The sequence below is a fragment of the Hydractinia symbiolongicarpus genome, chromosome 11 (assembly GCF_029227915.1).
Source record: "Hydractinia symbiolongicarpus strain clone_291-10 chromosome 11, HSymV2.1, whole genome shotgun sequence".
NCBI lineage: Eukaryota > Metazoa > Cnidaria > Hydrozoa > Anthoathecata > Hydractiniidae > Hydractinia > Hydractinia symbiolongicarpus.
The window spans coordinates 14,455,922-14,476,359 of record NC_079885.1 but is presented as its reverse complement, the minus strand read 5'-3'; the positions used below and the strand labels follow the sequence as shown (position 1 = coordinate 14,476,359).

At 40.0% G+C, this 20,438-nt stretch overlaps 36 non-coding genes across 36 annotated transcripts; all 36 read right to left on the bottom strand.

Annotated features, from left to right (window-relative positions):
* Window positions 1-308: 308 nt before the first annotated feature.
* On the bottom strand, window positions 309-427 carry LOC130617000 (5S ribosomal RNA). The gene has a single exon (XR_008978078.1). It is a non-coding gene; the product is annotated as a 5S ribosomal RNA (ribosomal RNA).
* Window positions 428-877: 450 nt separating this feature from the next.
* Window positions 878-996, bottom strand: LOC130616999 (5S ribosomal RNA). Its single transcript, XR_008978077.1, has one exon. It is a non-coding gene; the product is annotated as a 5S ribosomal RNA (ribosomal RNA).
* A 450-nt stretch (window positions 997-1,446) lies between these two features.
* Window positions 1,447-1,565, bottom strand: LOC130616998 (5S ribosomal RNA). The gene has a single exon (XR_008978076.1). It is a non-coding gene; the product is annotated as a 5S ribosomal RNA (ribosomal RNA).
* Window positions 1,566-2,015: 450 nt separating this feature from the next.
* LOC130616997 (5S ribosomal RNA) lies at window positions 2,016-2,134 on the bottom strand. Its single transcript, XR_008978075.1, has one exon. It is a non-coding gene; the product is annotated as a 5S ribosomal RNA (ribosomal RNA).
* Window positions 2,135-2,584: 450 nt separating this feature from the next.
* LOC130614956 (5S ribosomal RNA) lies at window positions 2,585-2,703 on the bottom strand. Its single transcript, XR_008976047.1, has one exon. It is a non-coding gene; the product is annotated as a 5S ribosomal RNA (ribosomal RNA).
* Window positions 2,704-3,153: 450 nt separating this feature from the next.
* Window positions 3,154-3,272, bottom strand: LOC130616271 (5S ribosomal RNA). The gene has a single exon (XR_008977354.1). It is a non-coding gene; the product is annotated as a 5S ribosomal RNA (ribosomal RNA).
* Window positions 3,273-3,722: 450 nt separating this feature from the next.
* On the bottom strand, window positions 3,723-3,841 carry LOC130617733 (5S ribosomal RNA). The gene has a single exon (XR_008978810.1). It is a non-coding gene; the product is annotated as a 5S ribosomal RNA (ribosomal RNA).
* A 450-nt stretch (window positions 3,842-4,291) lies between these two features.
* LOC130614955 (5S ribosomal RNA) lies at window positions 4,292-4,410 on the bottom strand. Its single transcript, XR_008976046.1, has one exon. It is a non-coding gene; the product is annotated as a 5S ribosomal RNA (ribosomal RNA).
* A 450-nt stretch (window positions 4,411-4,860) lies between these two features.
* On the bottom strand, window positions 4,861-4,979 carry LOC130617082 (5S ribosomal RNA). The gene has a single exon (XR_008978160.1). It is a non-coding gene; the product is annotated as a 5S ribosomal RNA (ribosomal RNA).
* Window positions 4,980-5,429: 450 nt separating this feature from the next.
* LOC130616270 (5S ribosomal RNA) lies at window positions 5,430-5,548 on the bottom strand. Its single transcript, XR_008977352.1, has one exon. It is a non-coding gene; the product is annotated as a 5S ribosomal RNA (ribosomal RNA).
* A 450-nt stretch (window positions 5,549-5,998) lies between these two features.
* Window positions 5,999-6,117, bottom strand: LOC130616995 (5S ribosomal RNA). Its single transcript, XR_008978074.1, has one exon. It is a non-coding gene; the product is annotated as a 5S ribosomal RNA (ribosomal RNA).
* A 450-nt stretch (window positions 6,118-6,567) lies between these two features.
* On the bottom strand, window positions 6,568-6,686 carry LOC130616268 (5S ribosomal RNA). The gene has a single exon (XR_008977350.1). It is a non-coding gene; the product is annotated as a 5S ribosomal RNA (ribosomal RNA).
* Window positions 6,687-7,136: 450 nt separating this feature from the next.
* On the bottom strand, window positions 7,137-7,255 carry LOC130616267 (5S ribosomal RNA). Its single transcript, XR_008977349.1, has one exon. It is a non-coding gene; the product is annotated as a 5S ribosomal RNA (ribosomal RNA).
* A 450-nt stretch (window positions 7,256-7,705) lies between these two features.
* Window positions 7,706-7,824, bottom strand: LOC130616994 (5S ribosomal RNA). The gene has a single exon (XR_008978073.1). It is a non-coding gene; the product is annotated as a 5S ribosomal RNA (ribosomal RNA).
* Window positions 7,825-8,274: 450 nt separating this feature from the next.
* Window positions 8,275-8,393, bottom strand: LOC130614954 (5S ribosomal RNA). The gene has a single exon (XR_008976045.1). It is a non-coding gene; the product is annotated as a 5S ribosomal RNA (ribosomal RNA).
* Window positions 8,394-8,843: 450 nt separating this feature from the next.
* Window positions 8,844-8,962, bottom strand: LOC130616265 (5S ribosomal RNA). The gene has a single exon (XR_008977348.1). It is a non-coding gene; the product is annotated as a 5S ribosomal RNA (ribosomal RNA).
* Window positions 8,963-9,412: 450 nt separating this feature from the next.
* LOC130616831 (5S ribosomal RNA) lies at window positions 9,413-9,531 on the bottom strand. Its single transcript, XR_008977910.1, has one exon. It is a non-coding gene; the product is annotated as a 5S ribosomal RNA (ribosomal RNA).
* Window positions 9,532-9,981: 450 nt separating this feature from the next.
* LOC130616992 (5S ribosomal RNA) lies at window positions 9,982-10,100 on the bottom strand. Its single transcript, XR_008978071.1, has one exon. It is a non-coding gene; the product is annotated as a 5S ribosomal RNA (ribosomal RNA).
* Window positions 10,101-10,550: 450 nt separating this feature from the next.
* On the bottom strand, window positions 10,551-10,669 carry LOC130614952 (5S ribosomal RNA). The gene has a single exon (XR_008976042.1). It is a non-coding gene; the product is annotated as a 5S ribosomal RNA (ribosomal RNA).
* Window positions 10,670-11,119: 450 nt separating this feature from the next.
* Window positions 11,120-11,238, bottom strand: LOC130616264 (5S ribosomal RNA). Its single transcript, XR_008977347.1, has one exon. It is a non-coding gene; the product is annotated as a 5S ribosomal RNA (ribosomal RNA).
* Window positions 11,239-11,688: 450 nt separating this feature from the next.
* LOC130616862 (5S ribosomal RNA) lies at window positions 11,689-11,807 on the bottom strand. Its single transcript, XR_008977942.1, has one exon. It is a non-coding gene; the product is annotated as a 5S ribosomal RNA (ribosomal RNA).
* A 450-nt stretch (window positions 11,808-12,257) lies between these two features.
* LOC130616263 (5S ribosomal RNA) lies at window positions 12,258-12,376 on the bottom strand. The gene has a single exon (XR_008977346.1). It is a non-coding gene; the product is annotated as a 5S ribosomal RNA (ribosomal RNA).
* A 450-nt stretch (window positions 12,377-12,826) lies between these two features.
* Window positions 12,827-12,945, bottom strand: LOC130614951 (5S ribosomal RNA). The gene has a single exon (XR_008976041.1). It is a non-coding gene; the product is annotated as a 5S ribosomal RNA (ribosomal RNA).
* A 450-nt stretch (window positions 12,946-13,395) lies between these two features.
* Window positions 13,396-13,514, bottom strand: LOC130616262 (5S ribosomal RNA). The gene has a single exon (XR_008977345.1). It is a non-coding gene; the product is annotated as a 5S ribosomal RNA (ribosomal RNA).
* A 450-nt stretch (window positions 13,515-13,964) lies between these two features.
* LOC130616101 (5S ribosomal RNA) lies at window positions 13,965-14,083 on the bottom strand. Its single transcript, XR_008977184.1, has one exon. It is a non-coding gene; the product is annotated as a 5S ribosomal RNA (ribosomal RNA).
* A 450-nt stretch (window positions 14,084-14,533) lies between these two features.
* Window positions 14,534-14,652, bottom strand: LOC130615782 (5S ribosomal RNA). The gene has a single exon (XR_008976868.1). It is a non-coding gene; the product is annotated as a 5S ribosomal RNA (ribosomal RNA).
* Window positions 14,653-15,102: 450 nt separating this feature from the next.
* LOC130618124 (5S ribosomal RNA) lies at window positions 15,103-15,222 on the bottom strand. The gene has a single exon (XR_008979198.1). It is a non-coding gene; the product is annotated as a 5S ribosomal RNA (ribosomal RNA).
* A 450-nt stretch (window positions 15,223-15,672) lies between these two features.
* Window positions 15,673-15,791, bottom strand: LOC130615827 (5S ribosomal RNA). The gene has a single exon (XR_008976914.1). It is a non-coding gene; the product is annotated as a 5S ribosomal RNA (ribosomal RNA).
* Window positions 15,792-16,241: 450 nt separating this feature from the next.
* Window positions 16,242-16,360, bottom strand: LOC130616261 (5S ribosomal RNA). Its single transcript, XR_008977344.1, has one exon. It is a non-coding gene; the product is annotated as a 5S ribosomal RNA (ribosomal RNA).
* A 450-nt stretch (window positions 16,361-16,810) lies between these two features.
* Window positions 16,811-16,930, bottom strand: LOC130618123 (5S ribosomal RNA). Its single transcript, XR_008979197.1, has one exon. It is a non-coding gene; the product is annotated as a 5S ribosomal RNA (ribosomal RNA).
* Window positions 16,931-17,380: 450 nt separating this feature from the next.
* On the bottom strand, window positions 17,381-17,499 carry LOC130615826 (5S ribosomal RNA). Its single transcript, XR_008976912.1, has one exon. It is a non-coding gene; the product is annotated as a 5S ribosomal RNA (ribosomal RNA).
* A 450-nt stretch (window positions 17,500-17,949) lies between these two features.
* Window positions 17,950-18,068, bottom strand: LOC130616260 (5S ribosomal RNA). Its single transcript, XR_008977343.1, has one exon. It is a non-coding gene; the product is annotated as a 5S ribosomal RNA (ribosomal RNA).
* A 450-nt stretch (window positions 18,069-18,518) lies between these two features.
* LOC130617397 (5S ribosomal RNA) lies at window positions 18,519-18,637 on the bottom strand. Its single transcript, XR_008978474.1, has one exon. It is a non-coding gene; the product is annotated as a 5S ribosomal RNA (ribosomal RNA).
* A 450-nt stretch (window positions 18,638-19,087) lies between these two features.
* On the bottom strand, window positions 19,088-19,206 carry LOC130617396 (5S ribosomal RNA). Its single transcript, XR_008978473.1, has one exon. It is a non-coding gene; the product is annotated as a 5S ribosomal RNA (ribosomal RNA).
* Window positions 19,207-19,656: 450 nt separating this feature from the next.
* On the bottom strand, window positions 19,657-19,776 carry LOC130618120 (5S ribosomal RNA). The gene has a single exon (XR_008979195.1). It is a non-coding gene; the product is annotated as a 5S ribosomal RNA (ribosomal RNA).
* A 450-nt stretch (window positions 19,777-20,226) lies between these two features.
* LOC130616751 (5S ribosomal RNA) lies at window positions 20,227-20,345 on the bottom strand. The gene has a single exon (XR_008977831.1). It is a non-coding gene; the product is annotated as a 5S ribosomal RNA (ribosomal RNA).
* Window positions 20,346-20,438: the final 93 nt, after the last annotated feature.

Here is a 20,438-nt window from a genome sequence, read left to right as displayed (position 1 = left end):
TATTTACGACAACTATGCGCTTTAAGATTTCCGGTAAAAAGTTCCAACGAAGGCAATCTGGGGTACTTTCAGACTTAATTTTCATATGACAAAGTTAATTAGCAAAGTAACTACATCGCCATTTTCTTTGTCTGACGCTCTTAATCCATTCATTTGCGACGTGGTGCATTTATTGCAGCAAGATTGTAGCCCTTTTTAAGGGAAAGCAAATTCTAATCATGTCTCTTACTTGATTTACTCAGCGGCTATTGCGTAAAAAAGATACGTCACAATCGTAATGATAAATAATGTAACGTGAAAAAGTCAATAGCCTACGACACCGGGAGTTCCCAGGCGGTCCCCCATCCAAGTACTATCGCGGCCCGACGATGCTTAACTTCCGTGATCGGACGAGAACAGGTGTGTTCATCGTGGTATGGTCGTAGACAAACAAACGGGCAGATATCTACGATTTATTAGCACATTACATCGAAAATGGTTTAAACTTTAAAGGTCATATTTCTTGACTGGATTATCCGCAATAGGTCGTGTTTATGTGCATTTGAAAGCTCTTTTCAAGCGCTATCCATTATTTACGACAACCATGCGCTTTAAGATTTCCGGTAAAAAGTTCCAACGAAGGCAATCTAGGGTACTTTCAGACTTAATTTTCATATGACAAAGTTAATTAGCAAATTAACTACATCGCCATTTTCTTTGTCTGACGCTCGTAATCCATTCATTTGCGACGTGGCGCATTAATTGCAGCCAGATCGTAGCCGTTTTGAAGGGAAAGAAACTTCTAATCAAGTCCCTTACATGATTTACTCAGCGGCTATTGCGTAAAAAAGATACGTCACAATCGTAATGATAAATAATGTAACGTGAAAAAGTCAATAGCCTACGACACCGGGAGTTCCCAGGCGGTCCCCCATCCAAGTACTATCGCGGCCCGACGATGCTTAACTTCCGTGATCGGACGAGAACAGGTGTGTTCATCGTGGTATGGTCGTAGACAAACAAACGGGTAGATATCTACGATTTATTAGCACATTACATCGAAAATGGTTTAAACTTTAAAGGTCATATTTCTTGACTGGATTATCCGCATTAGGTCGTGTTTATGTGCATTTGAAAGCTCTTTTTAAGCGCTATCAATTATTTACGACAACTATGCGCTTTAAGATTTCCGGTAAAAAGTTCCAACGAAGGCAATCTGGGATACTTTCAGACTTAATTTTCATATGACAAAGTTAATTAGCAAAGTAACTACATCGCGATTTTTTTTGTCTGACGCTCTTAATCCATTCATTTGCGACGTGGTGCATTTATTGCAGCAAGATTGTAGCCCTTTTTAAGGGAAAGCAAATTCTAATCATGTCTCTTACTTGATTTACTCAGCGGCTATTGCGTAAAAAAGATACGTCACAATCGTAATGATAAATAATGTAACGTGAAAAAGTCAATAGCCTACGACACCGGGAGTTCCCAGGCGGTCCCCCATCCAAGTACTATCGCGGCCCGACGATGCTTAACTTCCGTGATCGGACGAGAACAGGTGTGTTCATCGTGGTATGGTCGTAGACAAACAAACTGGCAGATATCTACGATTTATTAGCACATTACATCGAAAATGGTTTAAACTTTAAAGGTCATATTTCTTGACTGGATTATCCGCAATAGGTCGTGTTTATGTGCATTTGAAAGCTCTTTTCAAGCGCTATCCATTATTTACGACAACCATGCGCTTTAAGATTTCCGGTAAAAAGTTCCAACGAAGGCAATCTAGGGTACTTTCAGACTTAATTTTCATATGACAAAGTTAATTAGCAAATTAACTACATCGCCATTTTCTTTGTCTGACGCTCGTAATCCATTCATTTGCGACGTGGCGCATTAATTGCAGCCAGATCGTAGCCGTTTTGAAGGGAAAGAAACTTCTAATCAAGTCCCTTACATGATTTACTCAGCGGCTATTGCGTAAAAAAGATACGTCACAATCGTAATGATAAATAATGTAACGTGAAAAAGTCAATAGCCTACGACACCGGGAGTTCCCAGGCGGTCCCCCATCCAAGTACTATCGCGGCCCGACGATGCTTAACTTCCGTGATCGGACGAGAACAGGTGTGTTCATCGTGGTATGGTCGTAGACAAACAAACGGGTAGATATCTACGATTTATTAGCACATTACATCGAAAATGGTTTAAACTTTAAAGGTCATATTTCTTGACTGGATTATCCGCATTAGGTCGTGTTTATGTGCATTTGAAAGCTCTTTTTAAGCGCTATCAATTATTTACGACAACTATGCGCTTTAAGATTTCCGGTAAAAAGTTCCAACGAAGGCAATCTGGGATACTTTCAGACTTAATTTTCATATGACAAAGTTAATTAGCAAAGTAACTACATCGCGATTTTTTTTGTCTGACGCTCTTAATCCATTCATTTGCGACGTGGTGCATTTATTGCAGCAAGATTGTAGCCCTTTTTAAGGGAAAGCAAATTCTAATCATGTCTCTTACTTGATTTACTAAGCGGCTATTGCGTAAAAAAGATACGTCACAGTCGTAATGATAAATAATGTAACGTGAAAAAGTCAATAGCCTACGACACCGGGAGTTCCCAGGCGGTCCCCCATCCAAGTACTATCCCGGCCCGACGATGCTTAACTTCCGTGATCGGACGAGAACAGGTGTGTTCATCGTGGTATGGTCGTAGACAAACAAACGGGCAGATATCTACGAATTATTAGCACATTACATCGAAAATGGTTTAAATTTTAAAGGTCATATTTCTTGACTGGATTAGCCGAAATATGTCGTGTTTATGTGCATTTGAAAGCTCTTTTCAAGCGCTATCCATTATTTACGACAACCATGCGCTTTAAGATTTCCGGTCAAAAGTTCCGACGAAGGCAATCTAGGGTACTTTCAGACTTAATTTTCTTATGACAAAGTTAATTAGCAAAGTAACTACATCGCCATTTTCTTTGTCTGACGCTCTTAATCCATTCATTTGCGACGTGGCGCATTTTTTGCAGCAAGATTGTAGCCCTTTTTAGGGGAAAGAAACTTCTAATCATGTCCCTTACTTGATTTACTTAGCGGCTATTGCGTAAAAAAGATACGTCACAGTCGTAATGATAAATAATGTAACGTGAAAAAGTCAATAGCCTACGACACCGGGAGTTCCCAGGCGGTCCCCCATCCAAGTACTATCCCGGCCCGACGATGCTTAACTTCCGTGATCGGACGAGAACAGGTGTGTTCATCGTGGTATGGTCGTAGAGAAACAAACGAGCAGATATCTACGAATTATTAGCACATTACATCGAAAATGGTTTAAATTTTAAAGGTCATATTTCTTGACTGGATTATCCGAAATATGTCGTGTTTATGTGCATTTGAAAGCTCTTTTCAAGCGCTATCCATTACTTACGACAACCATGCGCTTTAAGATTTCCTGTAAAAAGTTCCAACGAAGGCAATCTAGGGTACTTTCAGACTTAATTTTCTTATGACAAAGTTAATTAGCAAAGTAACTACATCGCCATTTTCTTTGTCTGACGCTCTTAATCCATTCATTTGCGACGTGGCGCATTTTTTGCAGCAAGATTGTAGCCCTTTTTAGGGGAAAGAAACTTCTAATCATGTCCCTTACTTGATTTACTTAGCGGCTATTGCGTAAAAAAGATACGTCACAGTCGTAATGATAAATAATGTAACGTGAAAAAGTCAATAGCCTACGACACCGGGAGTTCCCAGGCGGTCCCCCATCCAAGTACGATCGCGGCCCGACGATGCTTAACTTCCGTGATCGGACGAGAACAGGTGTGTTCATCGTGGTATGGTCGTAGACAAACAAACGGGTAGATATCTACGATTTATTAGCACATTACATCGAAAATGGTTTAAACTTTAAAGGTCATATTTCTTGACTGGATTATCCGCATTAGGTCGTGTTTATGTGCATTTGAAAGCTCTTTTCAAGCGCTATCAATTATTTACGACAACTATGCGCTTTAAGATTTCCGGTAAAAAGTTCCAACGAAGGCAATCTGGGATACTTTCAGACTTAATTTTCATATGACAAAGTTAATTAGCAAAGTAACTACATCGCGATTTTTTTTGTCTGACGCTCTTAATCCATTCATTTGCGACGTGGTGCATTTATTGCAGCAAGATTGTAGCCCTTTTTAAGGGAAAGCAAATTCTAATCATGTCTCTTACTTGATTTACTAAGCGGCTATTGCGTAAAAAAGATACGTCACAGTCGTAATGATAAATAATGTAACGTGAAAAAGTCAATAGCCTACGACACCGGGAGTTCCCAGGCGGTCCCCCATCCAAGTACTATCCCGGCCCGACGATGCTTAACTTCCGTGATCGGACGAGAACAGGTGTGTTCATCGTGGTATGGTCGTAGACAAACAAACGGGCAGATATCTACGAATTATTAGCACATTACATCGAAAATGGTTTAAATTTTAAAGGTCATATTTCTTGACTGGATTAGCCGAAATATGTCGTGTTTATGTGCATTTGAAAGCTCTTTTCAAGCGCTATCCATTATTTACGACAACCATGCGCTTTAAGATTTCCGGTCAAAAGTTCCGACGAAGGCAATCTAGGGTACTTTCAGACTTAATTTTCTTATGACAAAGTTAATTAGCAAAGTAACTACATCGCCATTTTCTTTGTCTGACGCTCTTAATCCATTCATTTGCGACGTGGCGCATTTTTTGCAGCAAGATTGTAGCCCTTTTTAGGGGAAAGAAACTTCTAATCATGTCCCTTACTTGATTTACTTAGCGGCTATTGCGTAAAAAAGATACGTCACAGTCGTAATGATAAATAATGTAACGTGAAAAAGTCAATAGCCTACGACACCGGGAGTTCCCAGGCGGTCCCCCATCCAAGTACCATCCCGGCCCGACGATGCTTAACTTCCGTGATCGGACGAGAACAGGTGTGTTCATCGTGGTATGGTCGTAGAGAAACAAACGAGCAGATATCTACGAATTATTAGCACATTACATCGAAAATGGTTTAAATTTTAAAGGTCATATTTCTTGACTGGATTAGCCGAAATATGTCGTGTTTATGTGCATTTGAAAGCTCTTTTCAAGCGCTATCCATTATTTACGACAACCATGCGCTTTAAGATTTCCGGTCAAAAGTTCCGACGAAGGCAATCTAGGGTACTTTCAGACTTAATTTTCTTATGACAAAGTTAATTAGCAAAGTAACTACATCGCCATTTTCTTTGTCTGACGCTCTTAATCCATTCATTTGCGACGTGGCGCATTTTTTGCAGCAAGATTGTAGCCCTTTTTAGGGGAAAGAAACTTCTAATCATGTCCCTTACTTGATTTACTTAGCGGCTATTGCGTAAAAAAGATACGTCACAGTCGTAATGATAAATAATGTAACGTGAAAAAGTCAATAGCCTACGACACCGGGAGTTCCCAGGCGGTCCCCCATCCAAGTACTATCCCGGCCCGACGATGCTTAACTTCCGTGATCGGACGAGAACAGGTGTGTTCATCGTGGTATGGTCGTAGAGAAACAAACGAGCAGATATCTACGAATTATTAGCACATTACATCGAAAATGGTTTAAATTTTAAAGGTCATATTTCTTGACTGGATTATCCGAAATATGTCGTGTTTATGTGCATTTGAAAGCTCTTTTCAAGCGCTATCCATTACTTACGACAACCATGCGCTTTAAGATTTCCTGTAAAAAGTTCCAACGAAGGCAATCTAGGGTACTTTCAGACTTAATTTTCTTATGACAAAGTTAATTAGCAAAGTAACTACATCGCCATTTTCTTTGTCTGACGCTCTTAATCCATTCACTTGCGACGTGGCGCATTTTTTGCAGCAAGATTGTAGCCCTTTTTAGGGGAAAGAAACTTCTAATCATGTCCCTTACTTGATTTACTTAGCGGCTATTGCGTAAAAAAGATACGTCACAGTCGTAATGATAAATAATGTAACGTGAAAAAGTCAATAGCCTACGACACCGGGAGTTCCCAGGCGGTCCCCCATCCAAGTACTATCGCGGCCCGACGATGCTTAACTTCCGTGATCGGACGAGAACAGGTGTGTTCATCGTGGTATGGTCGTAGACAAACAAACGGGTAGATATCTACGATTTATTAGCACATTACATCGAAAATGGTTTAAACTTTAAAGGTCATATTTCTTGACTGGATTATCCGCATTAGGTCGTGTTTATGTGCATTTGAAAGCTCTTTTCAAGCGCTATCCATTATTTACGACAACCATGCGCTTTAAGATTTCCGGTCAAAAGTTCCGACGAAGGCAATCTAGGGTACTTTCAGACTTAATTTTCTTATGACAAAGTTAATTAGCAAAGTAACTACATCGCCATTTTCTTTGTCTGACGCTCTTAATCCATTCATTTGCGACGTGGCGCATTTTTTGCAGCAAGATTGTAGCCCTTTTTAGGGGAAAGAAACTTCTAATCATGTCCCTTACTTGATTTACTTAGCGGCTATTGCGTAAAAAAGATACGTCACAGTCGTAATGATAAATAATGTAACGTGAAAAAGTCAATAGCCTACGACACCGGGAGTTCCCAGGCGGTCCCCCATCCAAGTACTATCCCGGCCCGACGATGCTTAACTTCCGTGATCGGACGAGAACAGGTGTGTTCATCGTGGTATGGTCGTAGAGAAACAAACGAGCAGATATCTACGAATTATTAGCACATTACATCGAAAATGGTTTAAATTTTAAAGGTCATATTTCTTGACTGGATTAGCCGAAATATGTCGTGTTTATGTGCATTTGAAAGCTCTTTTCAAGCGCTATCCATTATTTACGACAACCATGCGCTTTAAGATTTCCGGTCAAAAGTTCCGACGAAGGCAATCTAGGGTACTTTCAGACTTAATTTTCTTATGACAAAGTTAATTAGCAAAGTAACTACATCGCCATTTTCTTTGTCTGACGCTCTTAATCCATTCATTTGCGACGTGGCGCATTTTTTGCAGCAAGATTGTAGCCCTTTTTAGGGGAAAGAAACTTCTAATCATGTCCCTTACTTGATTTACTTAGCGGCTATTGCGTAAAAAAGATACGTCACAGTCGTAATGATAAATAATGTAACGTGAAAAAGGCAATAGCCTACGACACCGGGAGTTCCCAGGCGGTCCCCCATCCAAGTACTATCCCGGCCCGACGATGCTTAACTTCCGTGATCGGACGAGAACAGGTGTGTTCATCGTGGTATGGTCGTAGAGAAACAAACGAGCAGATATCTACGAATTATTAGCACATTACATCGAAAATGGTTTAAATTTTAAAGGTCATATTTCTTGACTGGATTATCCGAAATATGTCGTGTTTATGTGCATTTGAAAGCTCTTTTCAAGCGCTATCCATTACTTACGACAACCATGCGCTTTAAGATTTCCTGTAAAAAGTTCCAACGAAGGCAATCTAGGGTACTTTCAGACTTAATTTTCTTATGACAAAGTTAATTAGCAAAGTAACTACATCGCCATTTTCTTTGTCTGACGCTCTTAATCCATTCATTTGCGACGTGGCGCATTTTTTGCAGCAAGATTGTAGCCCTTTTTAGGGGAAAGAAACTTCTAATCATGTCCCTTACTTGATTTACTTAGCGGCTATTGCGTAAAAAAGATACGTCACAGTCGTAATGATAAATAATGTAACGTGAAAAAGTCAATAGCCTACGACACCGGGAGTTCCCAGGCGGTCCCCCATCCAAGTACTATCGCGGCCCGACGATGCTTAACTTCCGTGATCGGACGAGAACAGGTGTGTTCATCGTGGTATGGTCGTAGACAAACAAACGGGTAGATATCTACGATTTATTAGCACATTACATCGAAAATGGTTTAAACTTTAAAGGTCATATTTCTTGACTGGATTATCCGCATTAGGTCGTGTTTATGTGCATTTGAAAGCTCTTTTCAAGCGCTATCAATTATTTACGACAACTATGCGCTTTAAGATTTCCGGTAAAAAGTTCCAACGAAGGCAATCTGGGATACTTTCAGACTTAATTTTCATATGACAAAGTTAATTAGCAAAGTAACTACATCGCGATTTTTTTTGTCTGACGCTCTTAATCCATTCATTTGCGACGTGGTGCATTTATTGCAGCAAGATTGTAGCCCTTTTTAAGGGAAAGCAAATTCTAATCATGTCTCTTACTTGATTTACTAAGCGGCTATTGCGTAAAAAAGATACGTCACAGTCGTAATGATAAATAATGTAACGTGAAAAAGTCAATAGCCTACGACACCGGGAGTTCCCAGGCGGTCCCCCATCCAAGTACTATCCCGGCCCGACGATGCTTAACTTCCGTGATCGGACGAGAACAGGTGTGTTCATCGTGGTATGGTCGTAGACAAACAAACGGGCAGATATCTACGAATTATTAGCACATTACATCGAAAATGGTTTAAATTTTAAAGGTCATATTTCTTGACTGGATTAGCCGAAATATGTCGTGTTTATGTGCATTTGAAAGCTCTTTTCAAGCGCTATCAATTATTTACGACAACCATGCGCTTTAAGATTTCCGGTCAAAAGTTCCGACGAAGGCAATCTAGGGTACTTTCAGACTTAATTTTCTTATGACAAAGTTAATTAGCAAAGTAACTACATCGCCATTTTCTTTGTCTGACGCTCTTAATCCATTCATTTGCGACGTGGCGCATTTTTTGCAGCAAGATTGTAGCCCTTTTTAGGGGAAAGAAACTTCTAATCATGTCCCTTACTTGATTTACTTAGCGGCTATTGCGTAAAAAAGATACGTCACAGTCGTAATGATAAATAATGTAACGTGAAAAAGTCAATAGCCTACGACACCGGGAGTTCCCAGGCGGTCCCCCATCCAAGTACTATCCCGGCCCGACGATGCTTAACTTCCGTGATCGGACGAGAACAGGTGTGTTCATCGTGGTATGGTCGTAGAGAAACAAACGAGCAGATATCTACGAATTATTAGCACATTACATCGAAAATGGTTTAAATTTTAAAGGTCATATTTCTTGACTGGATTAGCCGAAATATGTCGTGTTTATGTGCATTTGAAAGCTCTTTTCAAGCGCTATCCATTATTTACGACAACCATGCGCTTTAAGATTTCCGGTCAAAAGTTCCGACGAAGGCAATCTAGGGTACTTTCAGACTTAATTTTCTTATGACAAAGTTAATTAGCAAAGTAACTACATCGCCATTTTCTTTGTCTGACGCTCTTAATCCATTCATTTGCGACGTGGCGCATTTTTTGCAGCAAGATTGTAGCCCTTTTTAGGGGAAAGAAACTTCTAATCATGTCCCTTACTTGATTTACTTAGCGGCTATTGCGTAAAAAAGATACGTCACAGTCGTAATGATAAATAATGTAACGTGAAAAAGTCAATAGCCTACGACACCGGGAGTTCCCAGGCGGTTCCCCATCCAAGTACTATCCCGGCCCGACGATGCTTAACTTCCGTGATCGGACGAGAACAGGTGTGTTCATCGTGGTATGGTCGTAGAGAAACAAACGAGCAGATATCTACGAATTATTAGCACATTACATCGAAAATGGTTTAAATTTTAAAGGTCATATTTCTTGACTGGATTATCCGAAATATGTCGTGTTTATGTGCATTTGAAAGCTCTTTTCAAGCGCTATCCATTACTTACGACAACCATGCGCTTTAAGATTTCCTGTAAAAAGTTCCAACGAAGGCAATCTAGGGTACTTTCAGACTTAATTTTCTTATGACAAAGTTAATTAGCAAAGTAACTACATCGCCATTTTCTTTGTCTGACGCTCTTAATCCATTCATTTGCGACGTGGCGCATTTTTTGCAGCAAGATTGTAGCCCTTTTTAGGGGAAAGAAACTTCTAATCATGTCCCTTACTTGATTTACTTAGCGGCTATTGCGTAAAAAAGATACGTCACAGTCGTAATGATAAATAATGTAACGTGAAAAAGTCAATAGCCTACGACACCGGGAGTTCCCAGGCGGTCCCCCATCCAAGTACTATCGCGGCCCGACGATGCTTAACTTCCGTGATCGGACGAGAACAGGTGTGTTCATCGTGGTATGGTCGTAGACAAACAAACGGGTAGATATCTACGATTTATTAGCACATTACATCGAAAATGGTTTAAACTTTAAAGGTCATATTTCTTGACTGGATTATCCGCATTAGGTCGTGTTTATGTGCATTTGAAAGCTCTTTTCAAGCGCTATCAATTATTTACGACAACTATGCGCTTTAAGATTTCCGGTAAAAAGTTCCAACGAAGGCAATCTGGGATACTTTCAGACTTAATTTTCATATGACAAAGTTAATTAGCAAAGTAACTACATCGCGATTTTTTTTGTCTGACGCTCTTAATCCATTCATTTGCGACGTGGTGCATTTATTGCAGCAAGATTGTAGCCCTTTTTAAGGGAAAGCAAATTCTAATCATGTCTCTTACTTGATTTACTAAGCGGCTATTGCGTAAAAAAGATACGTCACAGTCGTAATGATAAATAATGTAACGTGAAAAAGTCAATAGCCTACGACACCGGGAGTTCCCAGGCGGTCCCCCATCCAAGTACTATCCCGGCCCGACGATGCTTAACTTCCGTGATCGGACGAGAACAGGTGTGTTCATCGTGGTATGGTCGTAGACAAACAAACGGGCAGATATCTACGAATTATTAGCACATTACATCGAAAATGGTTTAAATTTTAAAGGTCATATTTCTTGACTGGATTAGCCGAAATATGTCGTGTTTATGTGCATTTGAAAGCTCTTTTCAAGCGCTATCCATTATTTACGACAACCATGCGCTTTAAGATTTCCGGTCAAAAGTTCCGACGAAGGCAATCTAGGGTACTTTCAGACTTAATTTTCTTATGACAAAGTTAATTAGCAAAGTAACTACATCGCCATTTTCTTTGTCTGACGCTCTTAATCCATTCATTTGCGACGTGGCGCATTTTTTGCAGCAAGATTGTAGCCCTTTTTAGGGGAAAGAAACTTCTAATCATGTCCCTTACTTGATTTACTTAGCGGCTATTGCGTAAAAAAGATACGTCACAGTCGTAATGATAAATAATGTAACGTGAAAAAGTCAATAGCCTACGACACCGGGAGTTCCCAGGCGGTCCCCCATCCAAGTACTATCCCGGCCCGACGATGCTTAACTTCCGTGATCGGACGAGAACAGGTGTGTTCATCGTGGTATGGTCGTAGAGAAACAAACGAGCAGATATCTACGAATTATTAGCACATTACATCGAAAATGGTTTAAATTTTAAAGGTCATATTTCTTGACTGGATTATCCGAAATATGTCGTGTTTATGTGCATTTGAAAGCTCTTTTCAAGCGCTATCCATTACTTACGACAACCATGCGCTTTAAGATTTCCTGTAAAAAGTTCCAACGAAGGCAATCTAGGGTACTTTCAGACTTAATTTTCTTATGACAAAGTTAATTAACAAAGTAACTACATCGCCATTTTCTTTGTCTGACGCTCTTAATCCATTCATTTGCGACGTGGTGCATTTATTGCAGCAAGATTGTAGCCCTTTTTAAGGGAAAGCAAATTCTAATCATGTCTCTTACTTGATTTACTAAGCGGCTATTGCGTAAAAAAGATACGTCACAGTCGTAATGATAAATAATGTAACGTGAAAAAGTCAATAGCCTACGACACCGGGAGTTCCCAGGCGGTCCCCCATCCAAGTGCTATCCCGGCCCGACGATGCTTAACTTCCGTGATCGGACGAGAACAGGTGTGTTCATCGTGGTATGGTCGTAGACAAACAAACGGGCAGATATCTACGAATTATTAGCACATTACATCGAAAATGGTTTAAATTTTAAAGGTCATATTTCTTGACTGGATTAGCCGAAATATGTCGTGTTTATGTGCATTTGAAAGCTCTTTTCAAGCGCTATCCATTATTTACGACTACCATGCGCTTTAAGATTTCCGGTCAAAAGTTCCAACGAAGGCAATCTAGGGTACTTTCAGACTTAATTTTCTTATGACAAAGTTAATTAGCAAAGTAACTACATCGCCATTTTCTTTGTCTGACGCTCTTAATCCATTCATTTGCGACGTGGCGCATTTTTTGCAGCAAGATTGTAGCCCTTTTTAGGGGAAAGAAACTTCTAATCATGTCCCTTACTTGATTTACTTAGCGGCTATTGCGTAAAAAAGATACGTCACAGTCGTAATGATAAATAATGTAACGTGAAAAAGTCAATAGCCTACGACACCGGGAGTTCCCAGGCGGTCCCCCATCCAAGTACTATCCCGGCCCGACGATGCTTAACTTCCGTGATCGGACGAGAACAGGTGTGTTCATCGTGGTATGGTCGTAGAGAAACAAACGGGCAGATATCTACGAATTATTAGCACATTACATCGAAAATGGTTTAAATTTTAAAGGTCATATTTTTTGACTGGATTATCCGAAATATGTCGTGTTTATGTGCATTTGAAAGCTCTTTTCAAGCGCTATCCATTATTTACGACAACCATGCGCTTTAAGATTTCCGGTAAAAAGTTCCAACGAAGGCAATCTGGGGTACTTTCAGACTTAATTTTCATATGACAAAGTTAATTAGCAAAGTAACTACATCGCGATTTTCTTTGTCTGACGCTCTTAATCCATTCATTTGCGACGTGGTGCATTTATTGCAGCAAGATTGTAGCCCTTTTTAAGGGAAAGCAAATTCTAATCATGTCTCTTACTTGATTTACTAAGCGGCTATTGCGTAAAAAAGATACGTCACAGTCGTAATGATAAATAATGTAACGTGAAAAAGTCAATAGCCTACGACACCGGGAGTTCCCAGGCGGTCCCCCATCCAAGTACTATCCCGGCCCGACGATGCTTAACTTCCGTGATCGGACGAGAACAGGTGTGTTCATCGTGGTATGGTCGTAGACAAACAAACGGGCAGATATCTACGAATTATTAGCACATTACATCGAAAATGGTTTAAATTTTAAAGGTCATATTTCTTGACTGGATTAGCCGAAATATGTCGTGTTTATGTGCATTTGAAAGCTCTTTTCAAGCGCTATCCATTATTTACGACTACCATGCGCTTTAAGATTTCCGGTCAAAAGTTCCAACGAAGGCAATCTAGGGTACTTTCAGACTTAATTTTCTTATGACAAAGTTAATTAGCAAAGTAACTACATCGCCATTTTCTTTGTCTGACGCTCTTAATCCATTCATTTGCGACGTAGCGCATTTTTTGCAGCAAGATTGTAGCCCTTTTTAGGGGAAAGAAACTTCTAATCATGTCCCTTACTTGATTTACTTAGCGGCTATTGCGTAAAAAAGATACGTCACAGTCGTAATGATAAATAATGTAACGTGAAAAAGTCAATAGCCTACGACACCGGGAGTTCCCAGGCGGTCCCCCATCCAAGTACTATCCCGGCCCGACGATGCTTAACTTCCGTGATCGGACGAGAACAGGTGTGTTCATCGTGGTATGGTCGTAGAGAAACAAACGGGCAGATATCTACGAATTATTAGCACATTACATCGAAAATGGTTTAAATTTTAAAGGTCATATTTTTTGACTGGATTATCCGAAATATGTCGTGTTTATGTGCATTTGAAAGCTATTTTCAAGCGCTATCCATTATTTACGACAACCATGCGCTTTAAGATTTCCGGTAAAAAGTTCCAACGAAGGCAATCTAGGGTACTTTCAGACTTAATTTTCTTATGACAAAGTTAATTGGCAAAGTAACTACATCGCCATTTTCTTTGTCTGACGCTCTTAATCCATTCATTTGCGACGTGGCGCATTTTTTGCAGCAAGATTGTAGCCCTTTTTAGGGGAAAGAAACTTCTAATCATGTCCCTTACTTGATTTACTTAGCGGCTATTGCGTAAAAAAGATACGTCACAGTCGTAATGATAAATAATGTAACGTGAAAAAGTCAATAGCCTACGACACCGGGAGTTCCCAGGCGGTCCCCCATCCAAGTACTATCCCGGCCCGACGATGCTTAACTTCCGTGATCGGACGAGAACAGGTGTGTTCATTGTGGTATGGTCGTAGACAAACAAACGGGCAGATATCTACGAATTATTAGCACATTACATCGAAAATGGTTTAAATTTTAAAGGTCATATTTCTTGACTGGATTATCCGAAATATGTCGTGTTTATGTGCATTTGAAAGCTCTTTTCAAGCGCTATCCATTATTTACGACAACCATGCGCTTTAAGATTTCCGGTAAAAAGTTCTAACGAAGGCAATCTAGGGTACTTTCAGACTTAATTTTCTTATGACGAAGTTAATTAGCAAAGTAACTACATCGCCATTTTCTTTGTCTGACGCTCTTAATCCATTCATTTGCGACGTGGTGCATTTTTTGCAGCAAGATTGTAGCCCTTTTTAGGGGAAAGAAACTTCTAATCATGTCCCTTACTTGATTTACTTAGCGGCTATTGCGTAAAAAAGATACGTCACAGTCGTAACGATAAATAATGTAACGTGAAAAAGTCAATAGCCTACGACACCGGGAGTTCCCAGGCGGTTCCCCATCCAAGTACTATCCCGGCCCGACGATGCTTAACTTCCGTGATCGGACGAGAACAGGTGTGTTCATCGTGGTATGGTCGTAGACAAACAAACGGGCAGATATCTACGAATTATTAGCACATTACATCGAAAATGGTTTAAATTTTAAAGGTCATATTTCTTGACTGTATTATCCGAAATATGTCGTGTTTATGTGCATTTGAAAGCTCTTTTCAAGCCCTATCCATTATTTACGACAACCATGCACTTTAAGATTTCCGATAAAAAGTTCCAACGAAGGCAATCTAGGGTACTTTCAGACTTAATTTTCTTATGACAAAGTTAATTAATAAAGTAACTACATCGCCATTTTCTTTGTCTGACGCTCTTAATCCATTCATTTGCGACGTGGCGCATTTAATGCAGCAAGATTGTATCCCTTTTTAGGGGAAAGAAACTTCTAATCATGTCCCTTACTTGATTTACTTAGCGGCTATTGCGTAAAAAAGATACGTTACAGTCGTAATGATAAATAATGTAACGTGAAAAAGTCAATAGCCTACGACACCGGGAGATCCCAGGCGGTTCCCCCATCCAAGTACTATCCCGGCCCGACGATGCTTAACTTCCGTGATCGGACGAGAACAGGTGTGTTCATCGTGGTATGGTCGTAGACAAACATACGGGCAGATATCTACGATTTACTAGCACATTACATCGAAAATGGTTCAAATTTTAAAGATCATATTTCTTGACTGGGTGATCGGAAATAGGTCGAGTTTATGTGCATTTGAAAGCTCTTTTTAAGCGCTATCGATTCTTTACGACAATAATGCGCTTTAAGATTTCCGGTAAAAAGTTCCAACGAAGGCAATCTAGGGTACTTTCAGACTTAATTTTCATATGACAAAGTTAATTAGCAAATTAACTACATCGCCATTTTCTTTGTCTGACGCTCGTAATCCATTCATTTGCGACGTGGCGCATTAATTGCAGCCAGATCGTAGCCCTTTTTAAGGGAAAGCAAATTCTAATCATGTCTCTTACTTGATTTACTAAGCGGCTATTGCGTAAAAAAGATACGTCACAGTCGTAATGATAAATAATGTAACGTGAAAAAGTCAATAGCCTACGACACCGGGAGTTCCCAGGCGGTCCCCCATCCAAGTACTATCCCGGCCCGACGATGCTTAACTTCGGTGATCGGACGAGAACAGGTGTGTTCATCGTGGTATGGTCGTAGACAAACAAACGGGCAGATATCTACGAATTATTAGCACATTACATCGAAAATGGTTTAAATTTTAAAGGTCATATTTCTTGACTGGATTAGCCGAAATATGTCGTGTTTATGTGCATTTGAAAGCTCTTTTCAAGCGCTATCCATTATTTACGACAACCATGCGCTTTAAGATTTCCGGTCAAAAGTTCCAACGAAGGCAATCTAGGGTACTTTCAGACTTAATTTTCTTATGACAAAGTTAATTAGCAAAGTAACTACATCGCCATTTTCTTTGTCTGACGCTCTTAATCCATTCATTTGCGACGTGGCGCATTTTTTGCAGCAAGATTGTAGCCCTTTTTAGGGGAAAGAAACTTCTAATCATGTCCCTTACTTGATTTAGTTAGCGGCTATTGCGTAAAAAAGATACGTCACAGTCGTAATGATAAATAATGTAACGTGAAAAAGTCAATAGCCTACGACACCGGGAGTTCCCAGGCGGTCCCCCATCCAAGTACTATCCCGGCCCGACGATGCTTAACTTCCGTGATCGGACGAGAACAGGTGTGTTCATCGTGGTATGGTCGTAGAGAAACAAACGGGCAGATATCTACGAATTATTAGCACATTACATCGAAAATGATTTAAATTTTAAAGGTCATATTTTTTGACTGGATTATCCGAAATATGTCGTGTTTATGTGCATTTGAAAGCTCTTTTCAAGCCCTATCCATTATTTACGACAACCATGCACTTTAAGATTTCCGATAAAAAGTTCCAACGAAGGCAATCTAGGGTACTTTCAGACTTAATTTTCTTATGACAAAGTTAATTAATAAAGTAACTACATCGCCATTTTCTTTGTCTGACGCTCTTAATCCATTCATTTGCGACGTGGCGCATTTAATGCAGCAAGATTGTATCCCTTTTTAGGGGAAAGAAACTTCTAATCATGTCCCTTACTTGATTTACTTAGCGGCTATTGCGTAAAAAAGATACGTTACAGTCGTAATGATAAATAATGTAACGTGAAAAAGTCAATAGCCTACGACACCGGGAGATCCCAGGCGGTTCCCCCATCCAAGTACTATCCCGGCCCGACGATGCTTAACTTCCGTGATCGGACGAGAACAGGTGTGTTCATCGTGGTATGGTCGTAGACAAACATACGGGCAGATATCTACGATTTACTAGCACATTACATCGAAAATGGTTCAAATTTTAAAGATCATATTTCTTGACTGGGTGATCGGAAATAGGTCGAGTTTATGTGCATTTGAAAGCTCTTTTTAAGCGCTATCGATTCTTTACGACAATAATGCGCTTTAAGATTTCCGGTAAAAAGTTCCAACGAAGGCAATCTAGGGTACTTTCAGACTTAATTTTCATATGACAAAGTTAATTAGCAAATTAACTACATCGCCATTTTCTTTGTCTGACGCTCGTAATCCATTCATTTGCGACGTGGCGCATTAATTGCAGCCAGATCGTAGCCCTTTTTAAGGGAAAGCAAATTCTAATCATGTCTCTTACTTGATTTACTAAGCGGCTATTGCGTAAAAAAGATACGTCACAGTCGTAATGATAAATAATGTAACGTGAAAAAGTCAATAGCCTACGACACCGGGAGTTCCCAGGCGGTCCCCCATCCAAGTACTATCCCGGCCCGACGATGCTTAACTTCGGTGATCGGACGAGAACAGGTGTGTTCATCGTGGTATGGTCGTAGACAAACAAACGGGCAGATATCTACGAATTATTAGCACATTACATCGAAAATGGTTTAAATTTTAAAGGTCATATTTCTTGACTGGATTAGCCGAAATATGTCGTGTTTATGTGCATTTGAAAGCTCTTTTCAAGCGCTATCCATTATTTACGACAACCATGCGCTTTAAGATTTCCGGTCAAAAGTTCCAACGAAGGCAATCTAGGGTACTTTCAGACTTAATTTTCTTATGACAAAGTTAATTAGCAAAGTAACTACATCGCCATTTTCTTTGTCTGACGCTCTTAATCCATTCATTTGCGACGTGGCGCATTTTTTGCAGCAAGATTGTAGCCCTTTTTAGGGGAAAGAAACTTCTAATCATGTCCCTTACTTGATTTAGTTAGCGGCTATTGCGTAAAAAAGATACGTCACAGTCGTAATGATAAATAATGTAACGTGAAAAAGTCAATAGCCTACGACACCGGGAGTTCCCAGGCGGTCCCCCATCCAAGTACTATCCCGGCCCGACGATGCTTAACTTCCGTGATCGGACGAGAACAGGTGTGTTCATCGTGGTATGGTCGTAGAGAAACAAACGGGCAGATATCTACGAATTATTAGCACATTACATCGAAAATGATTTAAATTTTAAAGGTCATATTTTTTGACTGGATTATCCGAAATATGTCGTGTTTATGTGCATTTGAAAGCTCTTTTCAAGCGCTATCCATTATTTACGACAACCATGCGCTTTAAGATTTCCGGTAAAAAGTTCCAACGAAGGCAATCTAGGGTACTTTCAGACTTAATTTTCTTATGACAAAGTTAATTAACAAAGTAACTACGTCGCCATTTTCTTTGTCTGACGCTCTTAATCCATTCATTTGCGACGTGGCGCATTTTTTGCAGCAAGATTGTAGCCCTTTTTAGGGGAAAGAAACTTCTAATCATGTCCCTTACTTGATTTACTTAGCGGCTATTGCGTAAAAAAGATACGTCACAGTCGTAATGATAAATAATGTAACGTGAAAAAGTCAATAGCCTACGACACCGGGAGTTCCCAGGCGGTTCCCCATCCAAGTACTATCCCGGCCGGACGATGCTTAACTTCCGTGATCGGACGAGAACAGGTGTGTTCATCGTGGTATGGTCGTAGACAAACAAACGGGCAGATATCTACGAATTATTAGCACATTACATCGAAAATGGTTTAAATTTTAAAGGTCATATTTCTTGACTGGATTATCCGAAATATGTCGTGTTTATTTGCATTTGAAAGCTCTTTTCAAGCGCTATCCATTATTTACGACAACCATGCGCTTTAAGATTTCCGGTAAAAAGTTCCAACGAAGGCAATCTAGGGTACTTTCAGACTTAATTTTCTTATGACAAAGTTAATTAGCAAAGTAACTACATCGCCATTTTCTTTGTCTGACGCTCTTAATCCATTCATTTGCGACGTGGCGCATTTTTTGCAGCAAGATTGTAGCCCTTTTTAGGGGAAAGAAACTTCTAATCATGTCCCTTACTTGATTTACTTAGCGGCTATTGCGTAAAAAAGATACGTCACAGTCGTAACGATAAATAATGTAACGTGAAAAAGTCAATAGCCTACGACACCGGGAGTTCCCAGGCGGTTCCCCATCCAAGTACTATCCCGGCCGGACGATGCTTAACTTCCGTGATCGGACGAGAACAGGTGTGTTCATCGTGGTATGGTCGTAGACAAACAAACGGGCAGATATCTACGAATTATTAGCACATTACATCGAAAATGGTTTAAATTTTAAAGGTCATATTTCTTGACTGGATTATCCGAAATATGTCGTGTTTATGTGCATTTGAAAGCTCTTTTCAAGCGCTATCCATTATTTACGACAACCATGCGCTTTAAGATTTCCGATAAAAAGTTCCAACGAAGGCAATCTAGGGTACTTTCAGACTTAATTTTCTTATGACATAGTTAATTAATAAAGTAACTACATCGCCATTTTCTTTGTCTGACGCTCTTAATCCATTTATTTGCGACGTGGCGCATTTAATGCAGCAAGATTGTATCCCTTTTTAGGGGAAAGAAACTTCTAATCATGTCCCTTACTTGATTTACTTAGCGGCTATTGCGTAAAAAAGATACGTCACAGTCGTAATGATAAATAATGTAACGTGAAAAAGTCAATAGCCTACGACACCGGGAGATCCCAGGCGGTTCCCCCATCCAAGTACTATCCCGGCCCGACGATGCTTAACTTCCGTGATCGGACGAGAACAGGTGTGTTCATCGTGGTATGGTCGTAGACAAACATACGGGCAGATATCTACGATTTACTAGCACATTACATCGAAAATGGTTCAAATTTTAAAGATCATATTTCTTGACTGGGTGATCGGAAATAGGTCGAGTTTATGTGCATTTGAAAGCTCTTTTTAAGCGCTATCGATTCTTTACGACAATAATGCGCTTTAAGATTTCCGGTAAAAAGTTCCAACGAAGGCAATCTAGGGTACTTTCAGACTTAATTTTCATATGACAAAGTTAATTAGCAAATTAACTACATCGCCATTTTCTTTGTCTGACGCTCGTAATCCATTCATTTGCGACGTGGCGCATTAATTGCAGCCAGATCGTAGCCGTTTTGAAGGGAAAGAAACTTCTAATCAAGTCCCTTACATGATTTACTCAGCGGATATTGCGTAAAAAAGATACGTCACAATCGTAATGATAAATAATGTAACGTGAAAAAGCCAATAGCCTACGACACCGGGAGTTCCCAGGCGGTCCCCCATCCAAGTACTATCGCGGCCCAACGATGCTTAACTTCCGTGATCGGACGAGAACAGGTGTGTTCATCGTGGTATGGTCGTAGACAAACAAACGGGCAGATATCTACGATTTATTAGCACATTACATCGAAAATGGTTTAAACTTTAAAGGTCATATTTTTGACTGGATTATCCGCAA